Genomic DNA, 19,161 nt, shown 5'->3' on the forward strand with positions numbered 1-19,161 from the left:
ACCACCGGTCCCCCCCTGAAAGGAATGACCAAACTTATACTGCGCCATCACCCGAAGCCAGAGCCCAATATCCTTTTGGTCCCACCGAAGAGTCGGACGTATAGCCTTCCGCTGCCGGAATTGCTCGTCGTACCTCAGCCAAGCCTGCCCACCATAAACCCTATGCGCCTCCCCAATAGAATCCATATAGCAAAACAAGCCCGAACAATTCTCCGGCGCCTTTTCGCCAATTACACTTGCTAGAATGGCGAACGCCTGCAACCAATTTATGAAAGTTTGAGGAATCAAACGCCACCTGCGTTTTTCCTCCTCCTCCTTCTTACTGTCCTCTTTCTTCCCCTTATCGAGGTTAAACTTTTCCAACGGAAGTAGTGAAAATATTTCCACATACTCATCTTTAACAATCTTCTCCCTCACTTCCTTCTTAAGATGCGCCCCCAAAGGTCCCTCAAAACAGACATACACCTCCCCGTGAGCCCTATCATCCAAATGTATACGACACTCCTTCTCTTTCTCCGTCTGAACCGAAACCGAAACCGGAGCCCAGGGGCCTACCGCCACATCCGTAACACCCCCAATCCCCCTTTGTGACCCAACCCACGCCGCCAAATGCCGTTGATCACTCATACCCCTCTCTAACCTAGCCAATAAATCCTTCACACTAGCTAACACAGCACCAACCCCACCCACATCAGCCGCACCCGGCACACTCATCCCCACCACGGGCCCCGAATCATCCTGTAACCCAGAAACTACAGGAGAAGAGAAAATCTGAGAAGATAACAAAGACACACACTCACCAGGCTGCGAGGGAGCTGTGATCCCTCCAGCCGGATTCCCAGGGTCCTGAGGCCGCTGTCCACGTAAGTCCATGCCATCCTGCGAAAACTGCCACCGGGAGGCCTGAGAAGGATCCTGCTGCGCTGTAGAAGCCGGGGAAGGGGACACTGCCGACTGCTGAACTCCATACGGCTGCTGCAACTGTGGTGCTGCTGTCCAAGCGCCCGGGCTCACATCCCCGCCTGGGGACACCGCCGCCACATCCATAACTCCAGTTGCGGGATCAGACCCCGCCGTAGTAAACATGGCCGACCCAGCCCCGGATCCTGCTGGGCCGCCCGATCCACCGCTGCTCCCACTCCTGTTCACAGGCGGTGAAGAGGCAGGCCGCGCGGCAGGGACATCACCGCCGCGGCCCCCCGCTGCATTAGGCCTCGCATGCTGACCAGCTCGTCTAGGCTCCGCCCCCACGCCAGCGCGAGGCGAAGGCCTAGCAGCCGCCGACGGACCCCGCCGGGCAGTAGGATTCCTCCCAGGCCGGGGCACGCTGGCACGGCGACTCGGAGGCGCCCGGCCTGGAGGGTCCCTTGAGGGGCTCCTGCGCCGCCGGGGGGCCCGCGGAGCTAAGTCGGGCGACAGGCGTTCCGGAGGCCTAGTCCGACGCGAACGCCTCACCGGGGACGCCGGCCCCGCTACTGACCCTCCGCTCCCCACGATGCCAGCAACTTGCTGTTCGAGCCAGCCTGGAGGGTGCACAGCCGCTGCAGCCCTCAGGCTCTCCAGGAGTCGATCCACGGTGGACATAGTAAGTACAGTACACACCAGTTGCCCAGAGAGCGGGAACTGACCAGGCCACTCCCCTCCACCACTACTTAACCTTTCAATTTCTACCCATAACCCCTTGCACAGTTAACCCTAACCCCTCCCTCCATCCCACGGTCATGCTGTCCTACACTTACGCCGCGGGGGGGAGGGGCGGCTCAGCTCCGGCCATTACTCGTCCCACGAAGTAATCCATCTGAAGGGGTTAACTAATATTACAGGCACGAGCTGCAATAAACCACTCGCTCGTGCCTGTAATCCCCCGGGTGCTGAAAGGAAAGCAGTGATCTATACTTACATTCAGTCGCGGTGATGCGCCCTCTGGTGGATGTTCTCATGAACTGCAGCCTGGGAACTATTTCCCACGCTCCAGGTCATATGAGGACATCCACCAGGGGGCGCATCACCGCGACTGAAGCAAATGTAGGTCAATGACCTACATTTCATTCATTCGCCGGGGAATTACAGCACGAGCACCGCTGCATTTAGCAGGGCTCCTGCCTGTAATATTAGTTAACCCCTTCAGATGGATTACTTCGTGGGACGAGACGGTTCACCAGAAGGTATGTATCTTGTGCGTTTATTATTTTTCCAAGCGAGGGTGTTCCTGATGGATTGCGAGAACAATAAATTATTACAACAACCGCTGTGTTTATTTCATTAAACTACTTTTAAATCATGTGTGTGTGTGTTTTTTAACCCTATCATACAATTGGATTAATAATGGATAGGTGACATAATTGACGCCTCTCCATTATTAATCTGGCTTAATGTCACCTTCCAATAGCAAGGTGACATTAACCCTTCATTACCCCATATCCCACCGCTACAGGGAGTGGGAAGAGAGTGGCCAAGTGCCAGAATAGGCGCATCTTCCAGATGTGCCTTTTCTGGGGTGGCTGGGGGCAGATGTTTTTAGCCACGGGGGGGCCAATAACCATGGACCCTCTCCTGGCTATTAATATCTGCCCTCAGTCACTGGCTTTACCATTCTGGCGGAGAATATTGCGCGGGAGCCCACGCCAATTTTTTCCGCCATTTAACCCTTTATTTTAGCAGCTACAGCGCTGAAATTTTGCACATACACACTACTAACATTAGTAGTGTGGAATATGCAAAAAAAAGGGGATATGAGATGGTTTACTGTATGTAAACCATGTCTCATATCCTGTCGGGTTTGTGCAGGAGAAATGAAAAGCCGGCAATTGAATTACCGACTTTTCACTAACAGCGCTGCGTATTTCTCGCAAGTCACACTGCAGGTCCGTGTGGAATCCGTATTTTTCTCGCCCCCATAGACTTTCATTGGCGTATTATTTGCGCAATACGCTGACAAACGCAGCATGCTGCGATTTTGTACGGCCGTAGAAAGCCGTATAATACTGAACCGTAATATACGGCTAATAGGAGCAGCCCCATTGAGAAGCATTGTGCCGTATGTAATGCGAGTTTTACGTACGTAGTTTTTGCGCTCTTACGTCCGTAAAACACGCATGTGTGACCCCAGCCTAACAGAGGGGGATGTGATATGTCAGCCTTTAAACAGTGTTCACAATTCATAAGGTATTCTTAGAGAATATCAGAAACCATCCTGGTTATGAAAGTCTAAGGCTAAGTGCACACGGTCCAGAATTGCCGCGGAAATTTCCGCAGCAATTCTGCAACTTCTGCCAAAGGTATATCTCATGCGGAATTGGCATGCTTATTCCCGCTAAACACTAGCGTTTTGCAAGCGATCTGTAGCATCAGTTGGAAAACTGATTGACAGGTTGGTCACACTTGTCAAACATAGTGTTTGAGAAGTGTGACCAACTTTTTACTATTGATGCTGCCTATGCAGTAAATGCAGTCAATAATTGGTCAGGGCGTTTTTGTTGCATCAGTTAGGCTATGTACACACAGTGCATTTTTGATGCGTTTTCTTTGCGCAGAAGTAGGCCAGAAATGCTATGGAATCCTTATGCAAGCTTATTCCGTGACAATCCTGAAGTATTATGCACATGATCAGTAAATTTCGGTGCTTATTTGCAGTGCGTTTTTTTTTCTGCAGGATGTCGATTCTTTTTGTGTTTTTGCACCCATTGACTTCAATTGAAGTCAGCAAAAATGCAGGTATAAAAATGTTTGTGGATTTGATGAGTTTTTGTTTTGTGCTCTACTGACTTCCTATTGTGTTTCCCATGCTGTCATCTGTGTGACAGTGTGGTTAACACCTGCGTGGTGGTTCTTATTGGCGGTAATGCCACCACCGGTAAGACTGTCGGTCACAGAGCTGCGGGGTCATGCTGTCAAATGTCAGCATGACCCTGCAGCTGTGACGGTGTGACCCGCAGGCGTGGGCTGATGAGGCTACTGCTCCCATCAGGCTACGTCTGCTGTCGCTGATAACGGTGACAGCAGGTGCCACTGATGGGAGACGTGGTCTCATCTGCCGGCGCCTGTGCTCAGTTTTTTTTTTTTAAAGTAAATTTACATACATATTTAAATAAAAATAAAAACCCACTATGCTCACCTAACACCAATTGCCCGATGCCCTCGTCTCCTAGAAAGAATGTAAAATAATAAACCAACATATACTCACCTGTCCGCTGTAGTCCACGTAATCCCGAGTGTCCCACAGCGATCCCACGTTTAGAACAATCACATTGGGAGATGTCACCGCTCTACCCGGCCCCTGGCGATAACACTGACAGGTGAAGTCGCTCCTGCAGTATATCACTGAGCTGCCGTGAGTTCACTGGAGTTCATCAGCTCCAGTGCTCTCACTTGCGGCACCACTGCGTGAGAACTTTCCAACGCAGCAGTGGTGCCGTAAGGGAGATCACCGGAGCTGATGAACTCCTGTGAACTCCCACGGCAGCACAGTGATACACTGCAGGAATGATTACTTCCTGTCAGTGAATCGTCGGCTGTCTCTAAGAGAATTCACATCACTGATGTGACTGTTCGCAAAGTGATCAGGATCGTTGTGAGACAACGATGCCGAAGTCCCCGGGTAACCAGGGTAAACATTGGGTTACTAAGCGCAGGGCCGCGCTTAGTAACCCGATGTTACCAGTGTAAATGTAAAAAAAAACAAACACTACATACTTACATTCCGGTGTCTGTCGCGTCCGCTTCCCTGCACTGTGTAAGCGCCGGCCCTAAAGCAGAGCGGTGACGTCACCGCTGTGCTCTGCTTTACGGCCGGCCGGCGCTGACACAGTGCAGGGAAGCGGACGCCGGGGGATGCGACAGACATCAGAAGGTGAGTATGTAGTGTTTGTTTTTTTTCTACATTTACAATGGTAACCAGGGTAAATATCGGGTTACTAAGCGCGGCCCTGCGCTTAGTAACCCGATGTTTACCCTGGTTACCAGTGAAGATATCGCTGGATCGGTGTCACACACACCGATCCAGCGATGTCAGCGGGAGATCCAGCGACGAAATAAGGTGCTGGCCTTCTAGCTCTGACCAACGATATCACAGCAGGATCCTGATCGCTACTGCGTGTCAAACACAACGATATCGCTATCCAGGACGCTGCAACGTCACGGATCGCTATCGTTATCGTTGCAAAATCGTTTAGTGTGAAGGTACCTTAAAGCTGTCCATGACAGCTGGTGACACCAAGCCTTGCTACTGCATCAGTAGAGATGTAGCAAATAAGTGGTAATATAAAACTTAGCTTTTAATGTAGCCTAAATATAAAAATAAATATTTATGTACAAAAACACACTAAAGTGCAAAACAGTGCAGTGCCACACAGACAATAACAACACATAAGGAATGTTAGCAAACACTGACCAACAAATAGAATCCTTGTGCACACGTTGCGGATCCGAAGCGTTTTTGCGGTGCAGAAATGCTGCAGATCCGCAATTGATTTACAGTACAATGTAAATCAATGAGAAAAAAAAAAGCTGTGCACACGTTGCGGAAAATCCGGTGCGGAAACGCTGCGGATTAAAAGTAGCAGCATGTCACTTCTTTTTTGCAGATCTGCAGCGTTTTTGTACCCATTCCATTATAGAAAAACGCAGTAAATCCGCAGAAAAAATGCACAAAAAATGCGACAAATCCGCAGCTGCGTTTTCTGCCAGGAGAGGCAAAATCTGCGCCAGAAGTTCCTAAGGCTAATCCGCAACGTGTGCACATACCCGTAGATCCTGGCAGTGTTTAATCTCACAATGCTATTAATACAATTAATGATCAAGGCATATTGAAAACCTATTACCAGTAGGTATTCATATTCACACTGGTATACATTGTTTTTTCCTGGGGTATGATGGTGGGAGGTTTTCTTTTCCCCGCCCCCCTCTTAACAAACGATGTACACGTTACCATAGGCACCATCCGGACCTTATCTGTGCAGCGCATGACCTTCTGCACTGTGTTCATCATGTGATAATCTGGACCGGATTTGATGTCAATCCCAGAAGTGACGTCTGCGTGACACTGGCTGGGAGCGGTGTTCCATCAACCGGAAGCATGTGCTGTAACTCCCGGCGGTGATACCGGCAAGTTCTATTTAAGCACATTTGCGCTATAGAGTGCAGACAGTGACGCTGCACCGCTTTGTGGGCTGTTTTGCTACCAGGGTTTGACTGAAAATGATGGTGGGTTGTTTCCATCTTACTGGTTCTTACTCCTCTGATGAATCTTGATGAGAGGAAACACGTTGGCAGTTGGGTACCCGTTATCTTCGGATCTCCGGTCATAACTGTATGAACTTGACAGTCCCAATCGTCTGACTGGGTGAGAAGGTTCTAAATGTTTGTACACCGTGATGGTTATCTGTGTATGTTTACCCTATGGGCATTGACCCTTAGGCTATATACATATGAATACATGTTGGTATTAGGTTTTCAATATGCTTTGATCCTTAATTGTATTAATAGCATTGTGAGATTAAACACTGCCAGGATCTAAACTCTAGGATTCTATTTGTTGATCAGTGTTTGCTAACATTCCTTATGTTGTTATTGTCTGTGTGAGCTGCACTGTTTTGCACTTTAGTGTGTTTTTGTGGATACTGTGAGGCAGCGACTGGTGTGATTTGTGAGGGTCACTGTGTCCCCCAGGTTGCGCTCAGAAGCGTATTAGATTCGCTGGAGTGCCTTGTGGTCACAGCAGGACGCCTGTGAGGCACAAGGCAGAATAAAAGTAAGCTTGATCCTGGTCAAGTTATTTGACCAAGGAATTGTTCAGGAAAACCCGGTATGGGCTTTTATTTTTGAAACGGACTGCAGGAAGGTAGTGAGGCCGATCCGTTTCCTCCTGGCCGGATCTTACAAGTGGCCCATGGCCACAGAGTCCAGTTTAGAGAAAACAAACCCTGCAGGAATGGTTTGGGTGTGTCAGTTTGGAGTTGGCAACCTGTGGAGCAGTCGGCTCCGCACAACCAGCAGAGAGTGAACTCCTGGCACCCCGCAGCGTGATACAGTGGTGCAGTAGCCTTCGGCATCTGGGCATTTCTGAACTGTCCTGTTAACCAGCTGTAATCCGGAGGATACCGTGTGCTGTTCACTGCGTGAGGGTGGACAATTAAACACGTTTTGCTGTGAACTGTTCCTGTGGTCCCTGTCTGTCACACTGACCCAACCCTGCTGCACTACAATACATATATTTTTATTTTTAGGCTACATTAAAAGCGAAGTTTTATATTACCACTTACTTGCTACATCTCTACTGATCCTTAGTGGTACTTTTGTTCCTAACCAGTTGTTTATAGCCCTAATGCTACATCAGCATGAAAAAGGTGGTGAACCAAGGAAATACATCTCACAACCTTTTTTTTTTTAAATATATTTATTTAGCTCAAAAAAAGCATTCATTACTGTACAAAAAAACATACAAAATATGCACCAAAAATGCCCGTTTTTTCCAATGTTTTTGCTGCCAAGAGATGCAGAAACCTTGCTGAAATTTCTTCAAGCAAATACTCAACGTGTGTACATAGCTTTACTGTATCAATGCAGTGTGGCATGGAGGCAATCAGCCTGGTGCACTGCTGAGGTGTTATGGAAGCGCAGGTTGCTTTGATAGCAGCCTTCAGCTCGTCTGCATTATTGGACCATTATCTCAGACTAGATGGTAGCCTGATTCTAATGCATCAGGTATTCTAGAATATGTATGTAGTTTTATTTATGAAGATTTTAGAATAATACATTGAATACACAGGATTCGGCCGGCCGTGACCAATTAGCGAAGCGTGGTTCAAATCGGACTACGCCTGTCGCTGATTGTTCGCAGCCGGCCACATAGTATATGACAGCACAGCCACGGAGTGTGTAGCCCAGGCCACGGAGTGTGTAGCCCAGGCCACGGAGTGTGTAGCCCAGGCCACGGAGTGTGTAGCAATGTGGGCATCATATCCCTGTTAAAAAAAAAAAAAAAAGAATTAAAATAAAAAAAATAGTTATATACTCACCTTCCATTGGCCCCCGGATCCAGGCGAGGCGTTTACCGATGCTCCTCACGACGCTCCGGTCCCAAGAGTGCATTGCGGTCTCGTGAGATGATGACGTAGCAGTCTCGCGAGACCACTACGTCATCATCTCGCGAGATTGCAATGCATGGAGCATTGCTTCTGTCCTGTGTGTATACACACACTGCACAGCAGTACCACTGCTTCTGTCCTGTGTGTATACACACACTGCACAGCAGTACCACTGCTTCTGTCCTGTGTGTATACACACACTGCACAGCAGTACCACTGCTTCTGTCCTGTGTGTATACACACACTGCACAGCAGTACCACTGCTTCTGTACTGTGTATACTAGATAGAGGCCCGATGCTATCGCATGATGGGGGCTGGCTTTCCCCGCATGTGCTCACCCACCTATCCACTCTCTCTTTCCCCATGAGCTGACATCTCCAGTCTGTTCTCTTTTCTTTGACCTGTCTACCCATGTGCTATCCTCCTTGTCTTCTGTCTTTCTCCTTCCTGTGCTGTGTTCTCCCCTCGTGTGCTGTCCTATTTGAGCTGTCTCCCCCCCCCCGTGCTCTGTTTCTCAACCCTGTGCGCTTTCTCTCACCCCTGTGCGCTTCACAACATGCCACAACTCCTGGGCAGGGGGAGGAAGCAAAAGACAATACTGACACATTACAGCAAGAGATCGCAGAGGATACACTTTGTGAGGTAAAATATTGTTTTTAAAACAGTCCGTGAAATATTTTACCTGCCAAAATGTATCCTCTGTGATCTCCTGCTGTAATGTCAGTATTGTCTTTTGCTTCCTCCCTTGCCCAGCAGATGTGGTATGCTCCGTACACGGTCAGACACAGACAATTTTTAAAATGAACTTTCGTTCGTGGGAAAACCCCTTTAATGTGATCGGCTTCCTCTGCCTGTAGACACGTCGCGCATCTGCCGCCAGGATCAGCTGAATGATTCACTGTGCCTGCGCGGAATTCACACAGGCGCAGTAAATCAAACTGCCGCCATCTTTGTGCAGACAGATAGCGGCGCTCACATTAAAACTGCGCATGCGCTCCTCCTGTACAAAGATGGCGGCAGTCAGTAAATCATTTTGGCTGATCCCGGCGGCGGGGTGTTCGCGACGGTGTTCTGTTGGTGGTACCGTGCAAGAGGCTGCGTACGGCGTATACAGTAGGTGTGGTGCGTACGGCGTATACAGTGGGTGTGTGGTGCGACAGTGTTCCGCTGGTGGTACCTTGCAAGAGGCTGGGTACCACCTGCAGTTTCCATATTGAGACACCCATCACTTTGGGTGTCCCAATATGGTGGTCTGTGAACTTCCGCTGCTTGGAATTCTGGGATCCGGACACATCTGGACGGAACAGGATGTGAACACATTACAAGGCAAGTACTGTATTTTTCGGACTATAAGACGCCTCGGACCATAAGAAGCACTTAGGTTTTAGAGGAGGAAATTAGGAAAATAAAAAACTGAAGCAAAAAAGTGGTCAATTCTGAACTCAAGATCACCTATCCTGGTAAATATGGTCCCCTCATCCCTAAATTGATATGCATGGTCCCATTCTTATTCTGATATGATTGACTAGATGGTGGCCCGATTCTAACGCATCGGGTATTATAGAATATGTATGTAGTTTATTTATGAAGATATTAGAATAATGCAATGAATACACAGGATTCCGCCGGCCGGGCGCGACTAATCAGTGAAGCGTAGTTCAAATCCCGCACCAATTCGCAGCCGGATTGCACCTATTGCTGATTGTTTGCGGCCGGCCGGGCGCGACCAACACATAGTATATAGCGCAGCTTGCGTAGAATATAGCGCAGCTTGCGTAGTATATAGCGCAGCTTGCGTAGTATATAGCGCAGCTTGCGTAGTATATAGCGCAGTATATAGCGCAGCCCGCGCAGTATATAGCGCAGCCCACGCAGTATATAGCACAGCCGGAACCATATCCCTGTTAAAAAAAAACAAAAAACAATGGAAATAAAAAATAGTTATATACTCACCTTCCGTTGGCCCCCCTATCCAGCCAAGGTCTTTTAGCGATGCTCCTCGCGGCGCTCCGTTCCAGTAATGCCTTGCGGCAATAACACGTGATCATGTAGCGGTCTCGCGAGACCGCCACGTGATCTCTGGTCATTGCCGCAATGCATTCCAGGGACCGGAGCGTCGCGAGGAGCGGGAAAGACTGGCGCGGAAGGTGAGAATATAATGTTTGTTGTTTTTTTTTTTTATTATTATTTTTACCATATGTTTTTACTATTGATGCTGTATAGGCAGCATCAATAGTAAAAAGTGAAGCGGTAAATCCCGCCCCAATATGGCTGATGGTCGCGCCCGGCCGACCGCAACCAAATCAGCAGCCCGGGATTTCCGTTACAGACAAACAGACGGAAGTACTCCTTAGACAAATATATAGAGAGATAGATTGATTGTCCCCATCCCGTTCCTGGTATTATTGATTGGCCCAATCAGAAAAGATAAAAAAAAAATACAAACCTTTACTCTTACCTTCCTCTGCTCCCTCGCAGTCGCAGCGTCCTGCTCCGGTGCCAGCAGCTGCTTAATGCTTGTAAGCAGGGCATGGCAGGGACATTATGCGCTGCTCACAAGGAGAGCACAGCTGCAGGAATACTCACCGGGTGTTCATCAGAGATTGCTGTGAGTATCCATTCCACTTCAGTAGCGCGCACTGTCAGCCGCCTGCTTCCTGTTGGGGCCGGCGGTCACATGTGCTGATACTTAAGAGAAATGAATATTTTGAATACTCACATGTAGATCTTCAAATAACTCATAAAGCAAATCAGTAGGACCTCAGAGGCGGGGCCTCACTGTCAGTCATATACTGAGCTCTGATGTAATGCCCCTACAGCCCCTTTTTGCTCTTTCTCAATGGCAAGACATGTCCCCTATTGTTGAACTGAAAGCAAGTTTTTTTTGTTTTTTTTGTATGTTCGCAAAGTATTTTATGATAAACTTCTCAATCGTATCTTAATTGGATTTATTACTTCATATAGAGATATTTTGCACTAGCATCTTACATTTCTACTTCATTTATTTATTCTTTCCAGTTTGGGCTATTTGACTTTAACAAGTGCACTTTGGCAATGTTTAGATAATTTTTACTTTTATTCCCATAGTATAATTTAGAGGTACTATGCACCAGCATACATTTATACTTACACTTCTTCCTCATTTATTTTTATTTTATTTCCACCAGGAGGTTTATTATACCAAAATTGCATCTTACGTACTCTGACAATATTAATATGTTTCTATATATAATGGAATTATGTTGAGGTCTTTTCTTGTTACGTGTTCACAATCATGCATATGACTAATTTTTGTGCTAATACTCACTAAATACACTTAAAAGACTAATCATTTAGAGTGTGCCTAAAATGTGGATTTTTTTTTAATTCTGATGATCCACACTAGATATTCAATTGGTTTTGACACCACTGTGCCCTAACATTAGTAAGGAACATTTTGCTTGTTACTATTCTATATGGAATTATATTTTAAAGTATTTTGAATAAATGTGTGATTTTAATATTGGATTTTGTTTACCCTTTCATTTGTCTCTCTAGGATTTTGCATATCTCCCATGAGAGCCCATATTGCTTGATTTATCATATTTGGTTGGATACTGCTATTTTAATTGGATTTTGGATTATGGTATATGAGAATGATGAAAAAAAAAAAGTGAAGCCAAAGATTTTAAAAATATTTATTGCCGGCTGGAGTCTTGCTGCACGGCTGGGAGTCTTGCTGCACGGCTGGGAGTCTTGCTGCACGGCTGGGAGTCTTGCTGCACGGCTGGGAGTCTTGCTGCACGGCTGGGAGTCTTGCTGCACGGCTGAGAGTCTTGCTGCACGGCTGGGAGTCTTGCTGCACGGCTGGGAGACTTGCTGCACGGCTGAGAGTCTTGCTGCACGGCTGGGAGTCTTGCTGCACGGCTGGGAGTCTTGCTGCACGGCTGGGAGTCTTGCTGCACGGCTGGGAGTCTTGCTGCACGGCTGGGAGTCTTGCTGCACGGCTGGGAGTCTGGCTGCACGGCTGGGAGTCTTGCTGCACGGCTGGGAGTCTTTCTGCACGGCTGGGAGTCTTGCTGCACGGCTGGGAGTCTTGCTGCACGGCTGGGAGTGTTGCTGCACGGCTGGGAGTGTTGCTGCACGGCTGGGAGTGTTGCTGCACGGCTGGGAGTGTTGCTGCACGGCTGGGAGTGTTGCTGCACGGCTGGGAGTCTTGCTGCACGGCTGGGAGTCTTGCTGCACGGCTGGGAGTCTTGCTGCACGGCTGGGAGTCTTGCTGCACGGCTGGGAGACTTGCTGCACGGCTGGGAGTCTTGCTGCACGGCTGGGAGTCTTGCTGCACGGCTGGGAGTCTTGCTGCACGGCTGGGAGTCTTGCTGCACGGCTGGGAGTCTTGCTGCACGGCTGGGAGTCTTGCTGCACGGCTGGGAGTGTTGCTGCACGGCTGGGAGTGTTGCTGCACGGCTGGGAGTGTTGCTGCACGGCTGGGAGTGTTGCTGCACGGCTGGGAGTGTTGCTGCACGGCTGGGAGTGTTGCTGCACGGCTGGGAGTCTTGCTGCACGGCTGGGAGTCTTGCTGCACGGCTGGGAGTCTTGCTGCACGGCTGGGAGTCTTGCTGCACGGCTGGGAGACTTGCTGCACGGCTGGGAGTCTTGCTGCACGGCTGGGAGTCTTGCTGCACGGCTGGGAGTCTTGCTGCACGGCTGGGAGTCTTGCTGCACGGCTGGGAGTCTTGCTGCACGGCTGGGAGTCTTGCTGCACGGCTGGGAGTCTTGCTGCACGGCTGGGAGTCTTGCTGCACGGCTGGGAGTCTTGCTGCACGGCTGGGAGTCTTGCTGCACGGCTGGGAGTCTTGCTGCACGGCTGCGAGTCTTGCTGCACGGCTGCGAGTCTTGCTGCACGGTTGGGAGTCTTGCTGCACGGCTGGGAGTCTTGCTGCACGGCTGGGAGTCTTGCTGCACGGCTGGGTGTCTTGCTGCCCGGCTGGGAGTCTTGCTGCCCGGCTGGGAGTCTTGCTGCACGGCTGGGAGTCTTGCTGCCCGGCTGGGAGTTTTGCTGCCCGGCTGGGAGACTTGCTGCCCGGCTGGGAGACTTGCTGCCCGGCTGGGAGTCTTGCCTTCAGGCTGAGAGTCTTGCTGCACGGCTGAGAGTCTTGCTGCACGGCTGAGAGTCTTGCTGCACGGCTGAGAGTCTTGCTGCACGGCTGAAAGTCTTGCTGCACGGCTGAGAGTCTTGCTGCACGGCTGAGAGTCTTGCTGCACGGCTGGGAGTGTTGCTGCACGGCTGGGAGTCTTGCTGCACGGCTGGGAGTCTTGCTGCACGGCTGGGAGTCTTGCTGCACGGCTGGGAGTCTTGCTGCACGGCTGGGAGTCTTGCTGCACGGCTGGGAGTCTTGCTGCACGGCTGGGAGTCTTGCTGCACGGCTGGGAGTCTTGCTGCATGGCTGGGAGTCTTGCTGCACGGCTGGGAGTCTTGCTGCACGGCTGGGAGTCTTGCTGCACGGCTGCGAGTCTTGCTGCACGGCTGCAAGTCTTGCTGCACGGTTGGGAGTCTTGCTGCACGGCTGGGAGTCTTGCTGCACGGCTGGGAGTCTTGCTGCACGGCTGGTAGTCTTGCTGCACAGCTGGGAGTCTTGCTGCACGGCAGGTAGTCTTGCTGCACGGCTGAGAGTATTGCTGCCCGGCTGGGAGTATTGCTGCCCGGCTGGGAGTCTTGCTGCCCGGCTGGGAGTCTTGCTGCCCGGCTGGGAGTCTTGCTGCCCGGCTGGGAGTCTTGCTGCCCGGCTGGGAGTCTTGCTGCCCGGCTGGGAGTTTTGCTGCCCGGCTGGGAGACTTGCTGCCCGGCTGGGAGACTTGCTGCCCGGCTGGGAGACTTGCTGCCCGGCTGGGAGTCTTGCCTTCAGGCTGGGAGTCTTGCTGCACGGCTGAGAGTCTTGCTGCACGGCTGAGAGTCTTGCTGCACGGCTGAGAGTCTTGCTGCACGGCTGAAAGTCTTGCTGCACGGCTGAGAGTCTTGCTGCACGGCTGAGAGTCTTGCTGCACGGCTGGGAGTGTTGCTGCATGGCTGGGAGTGTTGCTGCACGGCTGGGAGTCTTGCTGCACGGCTGGGAGTCTTGCTGCACGGCTGGGAGTCTTGCTGCACGGCTGGGAGTCTTGCTGCACGGCTGGGAGTCTTGCTGCACGGCTGGGAGTCTTGCTGCACGGCTGGGAGTCTTGCTGCACGGCTGGGAGTCTTGCTGCACGGCTGGGAGTCTTGCTGCACGGCTGGGAGTCTTGCTGCACGGCTGGGAGTCTTGCTGCACGGCTGGGAGTCTTGCTGCACGGCTGCGAGTCTTGCTGCACGGCTGCGAGTCTTGCTGCACGGCTGCGAGTCTTGCTGCACGGCTGCGAGTCTTGCTGCACGGCTGAGAGTCTTGCTGCACGGCTGAGAGTCTTGCTGCACGGCTGAGAGTCTTGCTGCACGGCTGCGAGTCTTGCTGCACGGCTGCGAGTCTTGCTGCACGGCTGCGAGTCTTGCTGCACGGCTGAGAGTCTTGCTGCACGGCTGAGAGTCTTGCTGCACGGCTGAGAGTCTTGCTGCACGGCTGAGAGTCTTGCTGCACGGCTGAGAGTCTTGCTGCACGGCTGAGAGTCTTGCTGCCCGGCTGGGAGTCTTGCTGCCCGGCTGGGAGTCTTGCTGCCCGGCTGGGAGTCTTGCTGCCCGGCTGGGAGACTTGCTGCCCGGCTGGGAGTCTTGCTGCCCGGCTGGGAGTCTTGCTGCCCGGCTGGGAGTCTTGCTGCCCGGCTGGGAGTCTGGCTGCCCGGCTGGGAGTCTTGCTGCCCGGCTGGGAGTCTTGCTGCCCGGCTGGGAGTCTTGCTGCCCGGCTGGGAGACTTGCTGCACGGCTGGGAGTCTTGCTGCACGGCTGGGAGTCTTGCTGCACGGCTGGGAGTCTTGCTGCACGGCTGGGAGTCTTGCCTTCAGGCTGAGAGTTTTGCTGCACGGCTGAGAGTCTTGCTGCACGGCTGAGAGTCTTGCTGCACGGCTGAGAGTCTTGCTGCACGGCTGAAAGTCTTGCTGCACGGCTGAGAGTCTTGCTGCACGGCTGAGAGTCTTGCTGCACGGCTGAGAGTCTTGCTGCACGGCTGAGAGTCTTGCTGCACGGCTGAGAGTCTTGCTGCACGGCTGAGAATCTTGCTGCACGGCTGAGAGTCTTGCTGCACGGCTGAGAGTCTTGCTGCACGGCTGAGAGTCTTGCTGCACGGCTGAGAGTCTTGCTGCACGGCTGAGAGTCTTGCTGCACGGCTGAGAGTCTTGCTGCACGGCTGAGAGTCTTGCTGCACGGCTGAGAGTCTTGCTGCCCGGCTGGGAGTCTTGCTGCCCGGCTGGGAGTCTTGCTGCCCGGCTGGGAGTCTGGCTGCCCGGCTGGGAGTCTGGCTGCCCGGCTGGGAGTCTGGCTGCCCGGCTGGGAGTCTGGCTGCCCGGCTGGGAGTCTGGCTGCCCGGCTGGGAGTCTGGCTGCCCGGCTGGGAGTCTTGCTGCCCGGCTGGGAGTCTTGCTGCCCGGCTGGGAGTCTTGCTGCCCGGCTGGGAGACTTGCTGCACGGCTGGGAGTCTTGCTGCACGGCTGGGAGTCTTGCTGCACGGCTGGGAGTCTTGCTGCACGGCTGGGAGTCTTGCTGCACGGCTGGGAGTCTTGCTGCACGGCTGGGAGTCTTGCTGCACGGCTGGGAGTCTTGCTGCACGGCTGGGAGTCTTGCTGCACGGCTGGGAGTCTTGCTGCACGGCTGGGAGTCTTGCTGCACGGCTGAGAGTCTTGCTGCACGGCTGAGAGTCTTGCTGCACGGCTGAGAGTCTTGCTGCACGGCTGAGAGTCTTGCTGCCCGGCTGGGAGTCTTGCTGCCCGGCTGGTAGTCTTGCTGCCCGGCTGGGAGTCTTGCTGCCCGGCTGGGAGTCTTGCTGCCCGGCTGGGAGTCTTGCTGCCCGGCTGGGAGTCTTGCTGCCCGGCTGGGAGTCTTGCTGCCCGGCTGAGTCTTTGAAAAGTTGCTAAATTTTGGAACAGCTTGGAGTTGCGCATTAATTTGGGAACTTTGAAGGATCAAAAAGGTCATGTATTGTGAGGGCCCTTAGTCTTCTATCACAGTAGAAGAGCTCCGTATATGCCCCACCCCCACAGTATAAATTCCCGAGTGTAACCCTCACAATGCCCCCAGTGATGCATTCCCACCCATAGAACACCCCCAACACCCATACATTATGATGTACCTTCACATGATATTCTAAAATGTTGCACCCCACCCCCCCATGCAGTATGTTGCCCTAAGGCATCCCCTTGGCGCTATGACGCCCCCACAGTATAATGAAACAAGGTGCTCCTTCTCACTCAGTACAATGCCTCTAAATGCCCTCCCAGTGCCCACCTCACAACATTCAGTTGCCGGAGCTGACGTTGCCAGAGCTGACGTTGCCAGAGCTGACGTTGCCAGAGCTGACACCTAAGGGTATGTGCACACGATGCAGAATTGGTGCAGAACTGCAGCAGATTTTTCTGCTGCAAAAAAGCTGCAGAACTGCACTGTGATTTACAGTACAATGTAAATCAATGTGAAAAAAAATAAAGCTGTGCACATGGTGCAGAAAAATCTGTGCCGAAACGCTGCAGATTTCAAAGAAGTGCATGTCACTACTTTTGTGCGTTTCTGCAGCGTTTCTGCACCCCTCCATTAATAGAAATCTGCAGTGGTAAAATCTGCACAAAAACACACTAAAAACGCACCTGCGGATTCTGCCAGGAGATGCAGATTTAGTGCAGAAAATTCTGCACCACATTTCCTATGTGTGCACATAGCCTAAGGGTATTAGATTCAGAGCCCACTCCACAGTGGGCAGCTGGTTGTATTATATGGATGCCATCATCCTCTAAGGCTATGTGCACCGTTGCGGATTAGGCTTAGGAATTTCTGGTGCGGATTCTGTCTCTCCTGGCAGTAAACGCACCTGCGGTTTTTTGTGTGGTTCCGTAGCGTTTTTTATGCGTTTTTGCTGCGGTTTTTACCCCTGCGGTTTTCTATAATGGAGTGGGTACAAAAACGGTGCAGATTCACAAAAAGGAAGTGACATGCTACTTCTTTTAAACCGCAGCGTTTCCGCAGCGGATTTTCGCAAAGTGTGCACAGCATTTTTTTTTTCTCATTGATTTACATTGTACTATAAATCAATTGCGGATCTGCAGCGTTTCTGCACCTCAAAAAACATGTGCACATACCCTTACAGCAGTAATTAACGTGACCACCGATTGCCGCTGTTAACCTGTTCAATGCCGCTGTCAGTTGCTGACAGCGACATTTAAGCGTGATGTGATCACAGGGAGCCGATGGGTTGCTATGACAGGCAGGGGTCGGCTAAATGCCCTCATCTCCCCTTCACCCCGCCTCTACCTCCTGCGCCGGTCATGTGACGACCTTATGTGACATCCAGCCAGTAGTTGGGCATAGAAGACAGTGATTGTTCCTATATACCACAATACTGCTGTATATAGTACAAGCGATCAGACGATCGCAGCTTCAAGTCCTGTAAGGGAACTAATAAATAAAATAAGTAAATTAAAAAAAAAAAAGTTTTTAAAAATGTAAAAAAAATAAATAAAAAATTTGAATCACCCTGTTAAAATTAAACAGTTAAAAAAATGAAAAAAATATGCACATATTTGGTATCGACGTGTTCAGAAAAGTCCAATATGAAAATATAATATTGATCCAATCTGTAAAAACTGTAAAGTAGAAAAAAAACTTAAAATACCAAAATTGCTTGTTTTTTGTTGCTACAATAAAAAAATGCATTAAAAATCTATAAAAGCTTTGTAACTATCAATAAAAACATCCGCTCACTACCCAAAAAAAACCAAGCCCTCACACTCCTCCATTATCCAAAAAATAAAAATGTTACTGGTATTTGAAAATGGCGACTCAGGCTATTTCCTGGGGGCTTTTATGAAATTCAGAATTTTTTTGCCACTTTAAATTAAAAAAATGCAGGTTTGGTATTGTCCTAATCGTGTTGACCTGATTGGTCCAGGCAGTTGTCTGTACGTGAAGAACGGACATCAGACAACAGAAAATAATTTTTATATCCATGTATAGAGATAGCATTACAATCACTATTCTGAATTCTATGGCTTTTCTAATTTCGGACTTACATAGATTGTGTTCCAATTTTTGCGCGTCATTTTTCACAAATAAATAACTGCAAATATCTGAATTAGAGAGAGAGAGAATTCCTTATAAGTAGCCTAACATTAAATACCAATTGTATCAATAGTACATATTACTAGATGATTAACAAATATAAAGTTTTCTAAATAAAAATCTACAGGATATTAGAATTGGGAAGTAGAGGAAGCTTGTCATAAGAAATCAGAACCTTTTACAGCTAGGAAATGTGGAATAATGACAGGACAGGACAGGGGTATAACACGCACATACTCACTACTAAACTCCTACGGAACAACCCTCAACGGAATTCTGGGTGAGCGGTTGCTTATATATTCCTCATGATGTCATAATATCCAGGCCAGAGGTGACCATGGTGACGATCCTGTGATGTCACAACATTATAGAATGTGCTAGAACAAGCCCTGCAGCCAATGAGATCCAAGATAATAATGCGTAATAAAGTCTATGGAGGGTTTATAATAGTATGTAATATAAATAATCTGATACAGTAAATTGTTACAAATCATAAACACCTCCACGCACACAGATCCATGAAAACATATATGCAGAAGCTTGTTATAATCCTATTTTTTAACTTGTATTGTTCTTATACATATCCACTGTATGGACATAAGTATAGGGATATAGAATTTTGTAACATCCCACTCTAAATCCATAGGCATTAATTTGGCTGGGGTTGGTCCCCGAAGATTTTGGAGGAGTCTTTGGGATTTTTTGCTCCTTCATTCAGAAGATTATTTGTAACGTCAGACACTGATGCTGGATGGGTCAGGGCTAGCAATCTATATTCTAGTTCATCCCAAAGGTGTTGGTTGAGGTTCAGACTCTGTGCGGACAGTCAGGTTCTTCCAAACCAAACTCCCCCCAACCTTGCCTTTATGGACC

The 19,161-nt window shown here is 50.0% G+C and overlaps 1 long non-coding RNA gene across 1 annotated transcript; it reads right to left on the reverse strand.

Annotated features, from left to right (window-relative positions):
* Nucleotides 1–18,151: 18,151 nt before the first annotated feature.
* Nucleotides 18,152–18,711, reverse strand: LOC143768409 (uncharacterized). Its single transcript, XR_013213850.1, has 2 exons — nucleotides 18,530–18,711; nucleotides 18,152–18,296 (listed from the first exon to the last, which is right to left on the reverse strand). It is a non-coding gene; the product is annotated as an uncharacterized LOC143768409 (long non-coding RNA).
* Nucleotides 18,712–19,161: the final 450 nt, after the last annotated feature.

The sequence above is a fragment of the Ranitomeya variabilis genome, chromosome 4, assembly GCF_051348905.1.
Source record: "Ranitomeya variabilis isolate aRanVar5 chromosome 4, aRanVar5.hap1, whole genome shotgun sequence".
NCBI classification, from domain to species: Eukaryota; Metazoa; Chordata; class Amphibia; order Anura; family Dendrobatidae; genus Ranitomeya; species Ranitomeya variabilis.